The 13324-nt window shown below is 39.6% G+C and overlaps 1 protein-coding gene across 4 annotated transcripts in view; it reads left to right on the forward strand.

The window, feature by feature from the left end:
• TMEM117 (transmembrane protein 117) overlaps nt 1–13324 on the forward strand; it is a 192470-nt gene that overhangs the window by 151885 nt on the left and 27261 nt on the right. The window lies entirely within an intron of this gene.

Below are 13324 nucleotides of genomic sequence, written 5' to 3' on the forward strand. Positions count from 1 at the left end.
TAGTGGAGGCATTGTGTAACATCATTCTCAGTGACTTTGCAAAAAGCCCATTGGTCTTTTATGGTAAAAACATTGCTGATATCTTTTCTTAGACTACCAAAAAGGAACGTTCCAAATTAGAGTGTTTTCTGAAAAAAAAAAAATAAAAATAAAAATAAAATAAAATAAAATAAAAGGAAAAAAAAAAAAAAAGACATCAGAAAAAGAAAGAGGAGGGAGAGATCCAGACAAATAATGAGTTTTGTATTTGTATTTCAAGCATTTACAATACTCAGTATAGTACATTATGGTGGCATTTTAATAGATGAAAATTAATATATCAACATTTATTTACTTCCTTTGATGGCAGGTACTTGTACGCCTTCTTAATAGTGAAGGTAGCAACGGAGGTAATTCCCTTTAGTTTCCACAATGTCTGCTCATTGGAATCTAGCTGTTAAGAGGGAGTCTGGATCACAAGTGTGTAGCCAGAAACTTTCTTTGTATGATGCCATACATTACCCTTTGATAATAGGTAGTTTGAGTCTTCTGTGAGAAACTCACCCAGTGCCCTGTGAAGAACAGTGTCATTTGGGCTGAGGCAAGGAAAAGGAATGTCAAAGCCTGAATGACTTTTGCTGTTAGTTCTAGACATGTTAGGCTGTAAAACTGAAGCTTAGCAAAGTATGTGAGAACTGATGAGTCCTTTCTCTCCAATATATTATTAACTAACTCTGCCAGGAAAGATCATTTCTGAGACAGTTAGCTCTCTTTAATGAGATATCTATTACTTGTGTAATTACCATAGAGGTGACACTGCTCTGGCACTCAGAATTTATCACTAGTGTACTAAAGCTGCATAATGTTGAATAGTTCAGTTTTATTTTCCAGTGTCCACCACTGTTCAGTGTTCACTGTTGTTCATGGTTAGGACAAGAAGGATAGGAAATGGAATTCTGTTTCAATTTCTAACTTTTTGGTGTTTTCATTTTTTGTTTTGTTCGCTCTTTCAAAAAGATTCAAGGGAATGTAAAATGAATGATTGTACTTCATAGGGCTGTAATGAAAACATGAATGAAAATGCATGATGCATCGAGCTGCACTGAACTTGATATTGTTTGCCAGGTAGAAAAACAGACCTGTTTTGATGTCAAATAATTATTGTCATCCTTTTGACTTTGAAAAATGGAGCTCCAGTACCTCAACCTTGGAGTTGTTAAATCCAGGGAATTTTATTTGAAACAGCCTGTCCTAAGTACTATTTCATGTTTTTGCAGCAACGAAGTGAGAATCTCCTCTTAATTGCATTTTTGACTGATGATAGTTTGATGGAGTTATTTATTTATTTAAAGTTATTTATTTGGCAAGTGAACTAAGTTTGGCATGTTTTATTTATAGAGTAGTTCATTGCTGTTCTACTACAAGAAAGTCAGATTTAGACAGCAAAAGCACTAAATCACAAGTAAAAATGATCAGGATCGTGATTCTTTGACTGAAGTGCCCTTTAGAATTAAACATTTCTAGAAATTCTTTTTTATTGTGTTATGAATTTAATGTTTATCTAAGACCCATGTATACAGCATGAAGAATTAAGAGACTGAAGTGCTCTGCCCTGAAGATCAAACTCTTTTCAATTAGACGTAAGTCAGACAGATGTGTGAAGAGGAGAACATGAACAGCTAAACTTATACGGACAGTTGTACATGAGCTATGCTTGAGGGTAGGTGCACTTTTTACCTTTGTTTTTCATCCTGCAACAAGCTCTGGCTGCCTCTCAGCCTCTCTGTCCTTTTAATGTGTAAAGACTCCTACAGTCCAAACGATAAATGGGATGTTCAGGGGACAAGTCAGGAGGCAAGCACAGATGAGATGTGGAGAAGAAGGCAGAGTCCTGTGACTGAAATGTAAATGTGAAAGTTATGACAGTAAAAATACTAGGTCAACCTGAGAAGATGAATCATGAGGGAGGCTGCAGGACTCCAGCATGACCACATTGGTAGTGAGGCTGGCTTATGGCTCAGACTGTGTTCCTGCTGCTTCCACTGATCTCACCAACACATGACTTCAAGGAGGAAATAAAAAAGGCACCTACCTGTTTTAGATGTCTGCTGTGTGTATATCTCCGCCTCATTTTAATCAGTGTCTTTTTAGAGTCAGTGGAGAAGTTGAAGTACAGTTGAAGTGCTTTTAAGCATACACAATAGACTGAGATGTCGTGTGCCCTACCAGTGCAAGTTTCCTCCTCTGAGAATAAACAGACCCAGTGTGGGGTTGTCAGAGAAACCATCCCTTCAGCCACGTGCAGAAGAGAGGCTGTGAGTGTGGCTTAGCATCAGTCCAGAGCCGCAGATCCACAAGGTCCTTCTCAGCTATTGTCACTCTGCTCATGTTTTATCAAGGGGACCCTTGATCTGGGTCAGTGGGCAGATGCACTGTGATGCAGTGCATCACTGGGGCAGCGCATCAGAGATAACTGACATTCTAGCGAGATGGAGAGGTCTTTATTCTAATCCTGCTTACGAGGACATTTTATCCAATGTAAATAATGAGACTGATTTTTAAAAATAGCTTGCACGCTTTCCCACAGAGAATTAACAGATCAACTTCAGTCCAATGCAGGTGAGCATCAATTAATTTTAAGGGATATGTTTGCTTGTCATAAGAAACAGCTTTATGAGCTTTTCATTTTTCCCAAGCGTGTTTAATTGCGCCTGCCCTGATCATTGAGATGCTGAGACACTGACATATGTGTGTTCCTGGCACCTATAGCATTCCCTGCTCTACATGGGCGTCATTCTGTTTTTAGCCTTAGTTTCAGACTGGGTGCAAGACCATGCGTAATAAAGCTGGATGTGTAATAATGCTATTATCGTGTACTAGAACTTTTACTATTTTAAGGAAATAAATTACATTTTTACACCCATATGCAATGGAAAAGCTGTGAACTTAATGAGTAAGTATGAAAAATGTGTCTGTAATCCCACATTCCAAATCAGAGCAAGCAGACAGCAGATTATGCAATAGGCTATGTGCTATTCTGTGTTATTTTCCTAATTATGTTCTCAATGAGTTTGCCAATGGGTGGGAGCCTGTGGTGCCTGGATTATTAAGACTCACGTGTCTGGCGCTGATGGATTGTTTCAGACCTTTTGTGTCTTCTGTGAGCAGGTTTTTCCAGACTTCTGGAAGACCATGGAGCTTTTCAGCATCTCTGTGGAGTTACACGTTGTGGCTGTAGCTACCTTGCTGAGCACTTTGCAAATCCTGTGGTATTAATTCTTCCTGTTCTTATGATTCACTGCAACTTTTTATCTGACAGCTCAATCAAATACAAAGTCAGAGTGGTCTAAAGTCTAGCTGAGAATTAGCCAGGCATTGCTTATGGCTAAGATTCTTTGAGAAATCTCTGTTGTATCCAAAGCCTAACTAGTGAAATAATCCCATTAATTCCAGGTGGGAATATGGTTGTAAACATTTTCCATCTGGATAACCTAAAAGAAGTTGAGGTCAAAGAGAGTTAGGTAATTAGCCACATTCTTTTATGAGTAGTGCTGCGTCTGCCTTTATGTAGGTGTTCGTGTATCAGCACATGGAAAAGATAATAACTGATTTTCAAATGCATTTTTCATAATATTTCTGAATTTTAATTACTGTATCATGTAACTGGAGATCACTCCTTGCTACTATAGTTGAAAACCCACATTTTTGTTGGTATCCTCCTGTCACTTCATTTTCTGCTGCACAATGTCCGATCTTCTGTCTTTGGAGGACTATTAGAAAGAGATTTAGAAGGTTAACAGATTGAGGAAAACCTGTCCTCAGGCTGTTTTTTTCTTCTTGTTCTTTGCATTTCCCTAAAAAATGTAGCTAATTTAGCTACTTCATGACATTCATTATGATTTACATATGTCTTTGTTTAACAGAAACTTTGGCAGCAAAATGGAACAGAATCTACTCTTTTTAAAATATGTGTAAAGGAGGTACAGTTCCATTTATTCTGTGTTGTCCTGGTTTTACACTAATGGACAAACAGTTTTGTTTGCAGTGTTGAGTGCAATGTGAGTCCGTTAAAAAACACCATCAACAACCAATAGCATCAAGTGCATTCAAGAATCTAAAATATTCTTGAAGTAAAAACACAGTATTGTCCACACAAAATGGGTAAAAATTTGACTTTTTGAGAGTTTTTATTTTCTTTGACAGTCTATTTAACTTTGCAAACCTACTTTTTCTATGACTTTTAGCTGAAATTTGATAGCATTAATTTAATTAATGCAAGCAAGAGTGGAGTACTGATTTGTACTTCTGCAGAATAGACAGGTATAGTAGCTTTCCTTCCAAGCAACCAAGCAATATATGACTTTGTGTTCACAGAGAAAGAGCAAAATAATTTGTCATTTTGTCAGAATAGATCCTTCCAGCTGCATATTTGGTGTAAACATTTCCTTGTTTCCTAACAAGCAGCAGCAAGAACTACCAACAAATAGTTTCTTCCTGAGGAAGGCACCAAATTCTGAATGAAGAGCTCAAAAAGATTGACCCTTTTGCCAGCCTGGCTTCCATGTGCTCTTTTCTCAACTTGCATGTTGTTTGATCAGATCTGGTTTCTGCAATTGTCCTTCTAAAAGCCTCCCAACCAGTGTGAACTTTTCTGAAGAGAATATTTGAATGTCAGGGTACATTCCTTCAAATCTGTGCTAGGTTTTGTAGCATTTGCAAACACAGGAATAAAATAAAAACCAAGACTCATAAGAAACATCTGTGTTGGTGAAGTTGCCAAGCAGCGTGCACGTCATCTCTGACACTCAGACCTTCTGCATGCAGGGGGTCATTATGTTTTATCTTCATTTACTGCTTGCCCTTTCAAGATGGGAATTCAGACAGAAGGGCAGGTGACCAGTGACAGGTGTTTCTGCAGAGCCAGGGTAGATGGAAATTCACCTTTGATAGAAATGACAGCAGATCCACTCCTCTTACTGGCATCCCTAGTTGTTGCCATATGGCTCTATTTCACAGCGAGGAGCCTGTTGCCACATACCTGGAACAGGTTTTTTTCCTGATATTATGTGGAGTGTTTCATTCTGCTTGTCACTAGCCAATTTTAGACATGTCTGTCAAGCAGCATAGAAAAATGGGTAGGTATTTTGATCAATCGTTGTGTTGAGCTAATGTGTTTGCTGATAAGCCCAGTGGTGAGGGATGGGTGTACAGTGCTCTACCTCTCATCAACTGCGGGGTCACTGGAACAAAAGAAGACAAGTTCAAGTGAGGTAACCAGCTTAACCCAGCTGGTAGCTGAGCATCACACAGTCGTTTTCTCACTCCTCTGCTTCCCAGTGGGATAGGGAAGAGAACTGAAAAAAAAAAACAAAACAACAAAGTAGAACTCGCAGGTCGAAATAAAACTATTTACTAAGATAGAGAAAAAGGAAAGGATAATAATTATGACAAATATATATATATATATATATATGCATTTAACAAGTGATGCACAAAGAATTGCTCACCACTCCCTGACTGATGCCCAGCTAGCCCCCTGAGCAACAGAAGAGAGCCAGAGGAACTCACACCCTCTACAAAACTCCTTCCACTTTATGTCATACAGTATTCAATATCCCTTTGGCCAGTTTAAATCAGCTGCCCTGATTCTATTCCCTCTCAGCTCCTCGGGCCCTTCTCTGTGAATGGCCTTGGCTCTGTACATCACCTTTTTTTGGAGTTGTCAAGTTTTGCTCCTTTGGCTTTTGAACACAGAGCAGTAGCCCTCCTTCCTCCCATCAGATACCTGTTTCCTCCTATCTTTCTTATATGTTCTGTCTACAACTGATATCAAGGGTTATTTCCTGGCTATCATGCTCTGGCAGGGACAAGTTACTGTCATCCCAGTAATGCTCTACTTGACAGCTCAGAAGCAAACAGCAGAGAGCCCCAGAGAGAAAAGCCATCCCTTTCCTGGTAGGTATGTGAGTATGCACAGACTGAGAACAATCTGTGCATGCACTCTCCACCTTCCTTCTTCATGTTAGCATGTTATGTGGACAAAGCAATTAGAATGGAAATGCACCAAAGAATAATGTATTGCATTTGAAATGCACTACTGTTATTTTCAAGAGAAATACCTTTTGAGTTTGGTGGAAATGTATGTAGAGCTTATGTTAAAGGGTGATAAGGAAATGAGGAGAGTACTGTATTGTTATGTGTAATTATAGCCCAGAAGACTTCACTGGAATATTTTTGAGATCGAGGTGGATGTACAAATTCCTTTTGAAAATCCCTGAAACATTCATTTGGCCCCTTCCCAGACCCCATTATAAAGTACAGTTTATTTCTTCAACTCTTTCAGTTAGTTAGGGACTAAGAAAATGCAAAGTAAAATGAATCCCCTCAGGGAACGGATGGGTGTATGCTGTCCATTATTCTGCAGACTACATCCTGCCTTTTTAATGAGCTGTCCTGGTTTATACTCCAGTGTTTTCATTCACTGCTTGTCCAGTTTGATAACGGGTGCCACCATTTAATGCTGTGGATTTTGTCAAATGAGACCTACGGAGAACAGTATTTTTAAGTTCTTTTCCTCCTTTGGACTGCTTGAGGATGGTTAAATCTTACTTGGACACATTATATTTGTCTCAGGCATTATAGACTCAATTTAGAAGTTTCTTCCAACTGCTGTAACTTGTTATATTTGTGCTGCCCTGAATCCTATCGTGCCAATCCATGGCAGCTGAGAGCCGGACACTTTTTAGCTCTGTGACACAGTTCCTCATTTGCTGGGAAGGAACAACTGTAGTTCTTTTCTTTCCCTAGTTGTCTGATTGTATGCTTAGCCCCTAAGGTGCTCAGAGAAGGATGCTGTCTGACTTCCTAATGCTTTCAGCATAATCAGGCAGCAGTCCCAGCTGCAGCCCCCTTGGCTCTGAGATGACTACACACAAAATGAATTAGCTCAGGAAGTTTCTCATTTGTCACAGTTGTTCCCTTTTACCTTGACAGTGGGTATCTGCCGTACATGTGACACTGGAACCATTCTTTCACAGGCATAATGAAGCAGCTCTCCAAAAGCAGACTTGCTGTTTTCACACACTGCTCCCCTTGAAAATGCTGTATCCAGCCCAAGTACACAGAAAAGATGAATTCTAGAAGCAGGAAAAGCTGGAGATTATTTGCAGTTCTTTCACAGAAGTAGTCTCATCTGTAATTGCAAACAGTCTTTTCACAGATTCTGCTACCATCAGTGTGTGATAGGCTTTGTTGCTGAGGTGTAAGCCTGAGGAGTGCTGCATTGCTTAATATTATATTGCAGTGATATATGTTGAAATAACAGTAACGGTGACATTCAGATAAATTTCAGTGCTCCACAACGGTGCTTAGGAATATATTATTTGACCAGAAGTCTGCTTTGTAGTGAGCCTTGTAAGTGCGGGTTTTTATCTCAGAGTGAAAAATCTGAGATGAGATTCAACAGATTCAGCTGTTTCTAAAGTAATGGATCTGTGTGCAATTTGTAAATGCAGCCATGTGAGTTGAGAAAAGAAGAAAGATAAACCTCAGTGAGCCATCACTAGATAGAGTGACAAGTTTTATGCCTACCCACAATGTATATTTAGCCATGCAGTGTACTGAATTTACAGGATATAGTGACAGGTGATATGTGGACATAGAAGTCCTCTGAGCGACAGCACTGAGCACAACCAGCTTGGTTGCACTTAATCAAACAGTGTCAAGAATATGCCTAATGTTCTTGGCCTATGTGCATTATTTCTGCAAAGCTGATTTAATGGCAATTGTTTATGCTTCCTCAGAAAATTTGAAGGCTGTTGTATGAATAATAAACAAAAAGATAGGTGTATTTTTATTCTGAGCTCTTCTCATGTCCAATACAGCTGTTTCTTTTTTTTTTTTCTGTAACAGTAGGGACTTATGTATTTAATCGTTGAGTGTCTTAAGATAATGAGTACATTAGAAATGTTTGCATCTGTTAGAACCAGACTTTGTTGTACATATCAATAGGTATTTGTCCCTAGTCCTTTCTAATGATTTGAAGTTATAGTTGCAGTGGTTCCTAACTTTGAACTAACACTTAATTACTCAGCTGTGCTGCGCTTGGAGTCACATCCCCATGGGTCATATGTATTGTGTAAGTGTGACCTTATTTCAGCAAAGCTTCTCATCTTCTGCAGACCAGAAGCTAAAAAGTTTCTCTTTCCTAGAACCTGCCCATGTTTGCCTGCCCATTAGGGAGAGGAGTTTCCCCAGCCTAGCGCTTACCAGATGTGACAGATAGACTGGGGACCAATACTGCCTGACACAGTGTAAATCTGTGGTTCCCACTGGAGCAGCAAAACAACTAAATCAGCATGCCTATGGAGTCCTCCAGCTAGTCTCTGCAGTGGGCTGCAGCTTTGGGCTGTATGACCTCTCAGCTGGTCCCCAAATAATTAATCTCTTAGTCTCTTTCTTGTGCCTAGGCAGTATTTGCAATATCTTTTTTTTTTTTTTTTTTTTTTTTTTCATTAAGATTCCCTAAAGCTCTGCATGAGCCAACATGTGCTGTAGGAGCATTAAAGGTGACACAGTTGTGGAAATGGTACAAACACAGATTAAAAAAAGATGTTAATCAAGGAGTTGCCCTCACCAATTCTGTTTCCATCTCCTCCTCAGTAACCTTGGAAACGTATATTTTTGTCAGTACATTTATGGCTTGCACCTCTGCAGCATTAGTTCCTTGATACAGTTACCCAGAACACCGCTTTGTTGTTCTGATACTGGTCATTTTGGACAGTGGTTTTATTTCATCTTTTAGGGGCAGGCATTCCAACTCTACCTTTCATACAAAATCATCTTCAATTTCACTCTATCTGCTCTCAGTGAGTTGTGCTCTGATGTGGTTTCTCATACCAGGTACTCTGTGAGAAATAAAATGATATAAATTGTGGCTAGGTAATCCATTTTATCACCTAGAGATGAAAATGAAAAAAAGCAGTGTACATCTCTTTCTGATGTATCTTGGTACGGATTTAAGAACATAATCTTATAATCCTCCTTGGATGGCTCTTTGCCATCAGGTGATCTTTGGGCTTACCTATACCCACTGTGCAGAATGCTATGGGTTTATGATTGCACTTCATTCCACTTCAGAACTGTATGCCCAAAGCAGAGAAACAGAAAATCCTCAGCAGCAGCAGTGATACCATGTGCAGCATTTAGGGATGGGTGACAGAGCAGAAGTGATTTGCTGTATCAGGCAGGCAGTGTTTGAGGAAGCAAAAGGGACTGCTTGCTGTCCACGACAACACTTTTTGATGGCTTTGATTCCTGCTTCCTATGGCTGGAAAAGCTGCTTTGACCACCCAGACTCTCCCACAGCATTTCTGATCACTGACAGCTTTGAGCTGCAGCAAACACCAGTGGCTGCTCCCTCTGAGCATGTTCTCTTGGCTTCAGTCTGACCCTTTTGTTCTGACCTTAAGTTGTGAAGCAGCAGCAACATCTGAATGAATGAGTGTTCTCTAAGGGATGTTCCTGGCATCTAGACCAAACAATTACTTCACTAATCTAAATTATACAAACTTCTGCTATTATTCAAGGTCGGGCTGCAAAGATTTGCATATCTAGACAAAGTGCTCCCTATAGAGGGAAGGAGACAAAGGTAGCACGCAAACAAGCCTAGCATCAGAAACAAGCAGTCCATAATTTAAGGAGATACAGAGTTGTACCTAAAAATGATGTTAAAAATGAGACGGCACTACTGAAGTTGCAGAGTCATGCATTCAGGAGTTAAAAAAAAAAGGCCAGAATTAAGGTCACTGGAATAAACCTTTCACCCCCACGGTATTGGGATGCTATCTTTAATTATCTGTTGGCACCTATTTTCCCACAGGACCTCTGTCTCGTTGGCAGCACTGGATGGATGACGTTCACTTAGCAAGAAGCTATTCAGTATTTTTTTTACCCTTTTTGTGCACTGTGTGGCCCTAGGCCTTACTTACTGTGCACTACTGAGACCTTGATATGAAGATGGAATCATTCATTTCCTTGTGAGCTTTTTTGTGGCAGTAATTGCCGCAGTTCCTGAGGGCTTTTCTAACATTAATGTATTTATCTTCACAACAGCCTTCACAACAGGAGTATTATTGTCTCTTATTGTCCACATTTTATACTGATTCGTGAAGAAATTAAAGTCAAAGGGTCCCTAATTTGAGATGTCTGAGGACATTATTATGAAAATGTATATTACTGCCCATCCTTTAGCTGAGCGGTTAGCTAACTGGGGGAGAAGAATCTAGCATGTAATTTCACTAGGCGTAGATGGAGCCACATATTTATTTGATGTAATCTTATTTATTATTACACCGACAGCCCTATTTCCCAAATGGTTGTAGAAGCAGCCTCTTTGCTTGTTTTAAGTGATGGCTATGACTGTGTCATGCATTTGGATCCATTAAAAAAAGAAAGTTACTTTTTTCCTCTACTAGGCACTACAATATTCTTACTATCCCTACAATATCACTACAGTATTCTTACTACCTTACTTACAGTGGTGTTGTCAATCCTTCCTCATCTTCCCAGTGGAGAATATATATTCATGTTCAGCCTTGATGGATGTCTATACCAGCCATGGGCACTTGTCACTTGAACAAATCGAAACTTAGGTGGATTCTTGAAAATAAAGGCAAACAATTTATAACTGCCTGGGAATACTTTGCTTTTAGAAATTCACTTAGTGTTTCACATAAAAAATCAGTTCTTCCTTGCAGTGGTGACTCCCATTATAATGAGTAAAGGTTTCTAGGTCTGCTTCTGTTTCTTATGTTTACAACCTGCTTTCTACACACTTCCCATCTCCCGTTGCAGATGCAGAGTGCATAACTACAGGGTCTGTAACATTATATATTCCCACCTCATAATTACCGTGGTTAAAGCCTCTTTTATGAACAAGGGCCTGTCCTCTCTGCACAAGTAGGTGGTAGGAGGCAAAGGGGGATGAAGGATGCTCCTTTCTCTCTTCACAAGAGGCAATTTCATGGGAGCTGAGCCCTTTAGACACACATAGTGGTGCACAGTTTGCACAGATACTTGTTTCTGAACTTGTAGCTTTGCTCTCACAATTGAGGAAGTTATGACTTTTCAGAGGTACCTTAACTGTTCTAGTTTGAGGCAGATATTTACAGGGAAAGCAGAAGGCACATCTCTGACACAGAATTACTCCCATGCTGAACTGAATGTCTCTGCTACAAAGCATGACGTTTTTCTGCAGCAGACCAAGAAGCTGATTTTCTCTTGGTCTTGCTCTCGGAAGTGCTTTACTGGTGCTAGTTGAAAATGTCAAAACCCTAAAACAGAAACATGGAAACAAACAGGAGAAGAAAAAAAAATAGCCCGAGGCAGACACCTGGCATGGAGTTTGCTCAACCCAAGCAGTTAAATTTGGAAAAGTTATAAGCAAATTAAATGGATATTTTGTACGCATACTTGAACAGCAAGCAGCAGAGCTGGTTTCTGCCTGCTCCATATGGCACCTGTTCCAGTGGCAACTCTGTCCTGTGAGTTGTATGAATTCCTCTAGCATTACTTTAGCAACAGCAAAATATAAACCAAAAAGACCTTCTTGTAGAGCAATCAGTTTATTGCATTTCTCTTTTTATGCACTTAGAAACTGCACCTAAGAACAGAGAAGGGAGAAAATGGACAGGGTTTGTCACACCAAGCTTTCTTGTTTTTCCTTCTGGTGGTTGGGAAGTGTTGGGAGGAACAACTGCGTGTGTGTGCAGAGAGCACTCTGCCCTCCTCCCCTACTGAATTTCAGGAGATCCACCGAGGAGGAGCTCTTCCCAGCTCTCCAGACCTGTTCTCCAGCACCATGACACCATTTTCAACCTTCTCTCTCAAGCTGTTGGCTCCAGCTTGACAGAGATGTATTAGTTTGCAGGCAAAATGCCTGGTCCACCCTGGTGACCTTCAGAATTTCAGCTGCTGGATAGCCACTTCTATTTTTCAACCTCATTTTCATTTATATTGCAATAGTACAGCACTTTTACAGCGCCTAGAGCTTGTCAGTATAGGCAACTTTAAGCACTGAAAATATCCAAAAGAACAAATTTTCATTCCCCACACAGGGACTGTCAATAATTTTGCACTGAGGAACACCTCAGTGAGTACTGCTAAAAGGAATTACCTATCAGGACTATATTATCTATCGAACATAACAGCTTATTCTACTAATTACCAGTATTCTTTGTAAGGCATAGATTGCATTTGGAAATGCAGAATATTAGTTGATTTTACATCACAGAAATCAGTGGAAGCTTTCCTTGTAACTTTCAGATCTATAGAATTTTGTCATTATTGCCATTATTTTGTCATTATTAAGTAGCAAAACCTTAAATAATTGTCTTCTGTGGAAAATGTGTTTTATGGAGATTTGCTTGGTCTTATTAATATAAAGAAGGAAACTACATATCTAGTAAGGATCCATTATAAACATTATCTAGAATTAAGCATGAGACTGTATTTACTGGAATTATGTATGTTTATCTAACAGGAAATAGTACTGCCTATTGCTTAAATTGTTGCTGCAAAATATACCAGAGTTAAAGAGTGACATTATCTTCACATTGTGACCCAGCAGTTAAAGCAAGAAGATTGGAGCTGGCTGCAGGATAACTGAGAGAAACTGGGAAATGTGGATAAAATGAGTAAGGAAAACAATAATTCCTACCCATTTTGTGGAAGCTGTTAGGTGAGTTTCTTAGGGGAGGTGTAGTCATTCTGTGTGATTGCTGGGGAGTTGATCCTTTTTGCTGTAGGAGCTTCTAATCTTCGGCAAGTCACATGTGAGCTTTGATTAAAAAGCAATCTGTTCTGGTCAGTGTCTTTGTACCCCACATCGGGGGATTCTGTCTTTTCTGGATATCTGTGGTTTGCAGTGGGAAGTCTATCAGATGGAGCTCTCAGATCCTCTCAGCATCTGCGAGATCTCTTAGCAGGGCCTCTGCCAAAAGAAATCAGCAAATGTTATTTTAATACCTCAGCTTTTTAATTTTTGCTTGTAGAAAGCAGTGAAATTGCTTTTAGGCCAGAGCAGAACATTTGGCCAAGCTCCGCTGCCAGGCATGCTGATAGAGACCAATAGCCCAGTAGTCTTTAATTCCTAAAGAATACTTCACTGTAATAATAACCTGCAATGTGGTTCTAAGTTGCTTTCTTGAATTATACCTCTCCGCCTCTAATTACAGAAATTTGAAATTGTAGTAACACTTGTTATAATCGGCTGTGTTCATATTTTATTTATACTTGCATACCTTTTAGCCACATTTTGTACATTCAAACTGGATAAACCTCAGTA

Source organism: Coturnix japonica, chromosome 1 (assembly GCF_001577835.2).
Source record: "Coturnix japonica isolate 7356 chromosome 1, Coturnix japonica 2.1, whole genome shotgun sequence".
Taxonomy (NCBI): Eukaryota; Metazoa; Chordata; class Aves; order Galliformes; family Phasianidae; genus Coturnix; species Coturnix japonica.